This window comes from Tenrec ecaudatus, chromosome 4 (genome assembly GCF_050624435.1).
Source record: "Tenrec ecaudatus isolate mTenEca1 chromosome 4, mTenEca1.hap1, whole genome shotgun sequence".
Classification (NCBI taxonomy): Eukaryota; Metazoa; Chordata; class Mammalia; order Afrosoricida; family Tenrecidae; genus Tenrec; species Tenrec ecaudatus.
In genome coordinates this window covers 19,891,454-19,894,843 of record NC_134533.1, presented here as the reverse complement: position 1 = coordinate 19,894,843, position 3,390 = coordinate 19,891,454, and the positions used below count along the sequence as shown (strand labels likewise).

At 34.1% G+C, this 3,390-nt stretch overlaps 1 pseudogene; it reads right to left on the bottom strand.

Annotated features, from left to right (window-relative positions):
* Positions 1–1,371: 1,371 nt before the first annotated feature.
* LOC142446461 (olfactory receptor 10AG1-like) lies at positions 1,372–2,306 on the bottom strand (annotated as a pseudogene).
* Between the last annotated feature and the right edge of the window lie 1,084 nt (positions 2,307–3,390).

Sequence of the window (3,390 nt, the reverse complement as noted above, 5' to 3'; positions counted from 1 at the left end):
TTCCATGTTCTTGATTATAAAGATAACAAAGCTATTGTAGTAAGCATGAAAAAGTCAAAAATGTTAATGTAAAGCAATATAGCATTCTTTCTGGGATCTCCATAAGTAACAATTGGAAACATATGCTCATTATTAACTTTAAATATGTTTTTCTATTCTGTGTTAAGGAGTGAATATGGTACTTTTATTGTTTGAAGATATGTACCTTTTTTCATATTTAAGTGGAATTCCTGTGTCATATTATTTTAATCTATCCTATTATCCACAGGAGGAGCCCTGGTGTTACAGTGGTTATGCTATGATCACATAGTTGGCATTTCGAAGCCATCAGCAGCTCAAAGCGAGAAAGACTGAGCTTTCTGCTCCAGTGAACAGTTACAGTCTCAGAAACCCACAGAGTCAATGAGTCACCATTGACTCCATGGCAGTGAGTTTAATTTGGAGTTATCATCTCTAGAAATTTAAAAACAAGAAAACCCATAGTAAAAATGTTTTAATATCCTCATGGTTTCTAATTACTTATAAATATGTAATAATAATATCTATTTTGATAAAATCATGCATTACATAGACATTTTAAGCTGCTTTACACAAAAATAAACCCCAATTTTAATTTTGGTTGGTATTGGTAGGACAAGGTAATTTTTCCAATAAATCCTCAATGAAAATTATTCTGTTTCTCTATAGAATAGTCTCTCTGAATAGTCACTTGTAAGCCAAAGTGAATTTATAGTTTCAATTAATGCATATAGCCAAGTTGGTTCTCAAAATGTTTTCCACAACAGTGTGGAGCTTTTTGGAAATGAATACTATGGGTTACAATAAATATTAAAATAGGGTATCTTTACAAATTAAGTTAGCACCTTCTAAAAGTTTTATTGAAGGAGGACATCGCTCAAGGAAATTATAGAAATTATTGAATTGAGGCATAAGGAAGAAATGATGGAGGGAGAAAGAAGACCACTTTTATGAATGGCCTAATGATATATTGTTGTTGATTTCATATCTTTTTTAAAATTTCATTTCTTGAGTTGGTTGTGTAAATATATACAGCATGCTTCCTTAAAAACCCAAAGAAAAATAATGAATAAATTCCTCCTTATTTCTTACCCTTCAGACCTAAATACTGATCTGGTCTGACTGGCTAAAAAAAGGAGGAAAAGTAAAACTGCAATGCTCTTGGAGTCTTTAGTAACATACAAATTCATAACAAAAATATATTTTAAAATTATTATATTACAATAGAATACTTTATAATGGGTGACATATGCATTACTTATGTAATTGGGAAAGACCAGGTAAATTGATTAAATATATGACAAGAATTCTCATAAACTTATTTAACTCAGTCTTTAAAGAAATGAAGTATTTTCACAGCAGTTTTTTCAATGCCATTATGACTTCCTTGTTTCTTAGACTCTATATCATGGGATTAATCATTGGGGTTAGAATGGTGTAAAAAAGAGAAAGGACCTTTCCAGTTTCTTGCGAGTGACTGGTTTTGGGTTGCAAATAGGTAATAATTCCTGATCCAAAGAATAACCCCACAACCATAAGATGAGATGAGCAGGTAGAGAAGGCTTTAGTTTGGCTTGTGGCTGAAGGCAACTTCACAATGGTGGAGATAATTTTACTGTAAGAGCCGACTATCAACAGAAATGGAATGATGCCAAAGAACATAGCTATCAAGTAAATGAACATCTCATTTACAGAAGTGTCCACACAAACCAGGTTGAGCACTGGGGGGAAGTCACAGAAGAAGTGGTTGATTTGGTTAGAACCACAAAAAGACAGAGAAAAATCTGATATGTCTGCATAATCTGAAATGGAATTCCAACTGTCCAGGAGCCAATCACCAGCTGGACACAGACCCTGGGGTTCATAATGAGAGAATAGTGCAGAGGGTGACAAATGGCCACAGAGCGGTCATAGGCCATCGCTGTCAAAAGCAAACACTTGGTGGTTTCGAGCATAAGGATAAAGCACATCTGTGTAGCACAGGCAACTGAGGAAATTCTTCTTCAGTGAGTCCCAAGGTTCATCAACATTTTGGGAAGAGTCACGGATACATAGCATATTTCCAAGAAGGAAAAATTTGCCAGGAAAAAATACATTGGGCTCTGGAGAGCAGGATCCAGTTTGGCTATTAGACAGATGGTGCCGTTGCTCATCAGGATAATAATGTAGATGCTTAAAAACAACCCAAAGAGAAACCACCGTAGATGGGACATATCAGCAAAACCCAAGAGAACAAATTCCATCAGTCCAGTCCGATTGTCTTCTGGTGGTTTGTCTTGAAGATTCATCTGTGGAAAACAAATATGTATATGTGCATTTCTCTTTACCTTCTTGTGTCTCGACCTCTTCTCTAAATTGTGGTGAGATTTCTGGATTGCCTCGATCACTGCCATTGTTTGTAATTTAAGAATATTTTTATGCATACCCAAATCATTCTGCTAAATCGCAGCCTAATATATTGTTAAATTTATTTTAAGATTGTTTCACTATATGTTTGGGACACATATATTTGGATATACCAAGGTATACCTTACTCAGTACAGATGTTGGAATAATTGTCAGTTGCAGCAGATAGATGTTCATCTTTGGGCCATCTGACCTCACTTTACATTAATGAAATATCTTAAAAACTCGTGCTTTCTCTGTGAATTTTATCACACAATCCATTTAACACAATGACATAAATTTGTCTTATACCTATTCAAATGTCTAGTTGAATGCTTCATTTTGATATCAATTTATTATTTTAAGCAAATTAATTACTATTTTACAGGTTGTATAAGACAGTTGAGACAAATTGTTGGAATATTAGGAACATAGGAACATAAACATATATTTTGAAGGAATATTAAATGGGTAAGACAGGAAGGTTTTATTAAGGAAAATTCACCTAGGAAAATGATATGGATGCCAACAATAATTCTTACCCCAGGAAAGTAAGGGAGAGTATTTGTTGACTATTTATTTCAGTCTGGGCCAGGTGCAAGGAAGTAGTTGGCTGTTACACTCTACCCATTGTGCATAGTGTCTTCCCTTCCTCCCGGCCGGTGCTACCTCTGTTGTTGCCACAACATTTCAGATAGAAATAAGACATCTCATAGAAGTCCTGGACTTTAGAATATATTTATTGTTATATATCCTTGTTATTTGGGAGCTATTATTACCATTACTTTAACTCACTTCTTATTTTTATCATTACCTTCTATTTATGATTATGATTAAAACTAATTTCAATGTACTGCTCTGAATTTACACAGAAGTCTATACACAAACAATACCCTCATTCTGTATTTTATTGGCCTTTTAGTCACAGGATTATTGTGGGAATAAAGTGAAGTTTTAATAGCAAGGATCAAATTTTACATAGTTGAA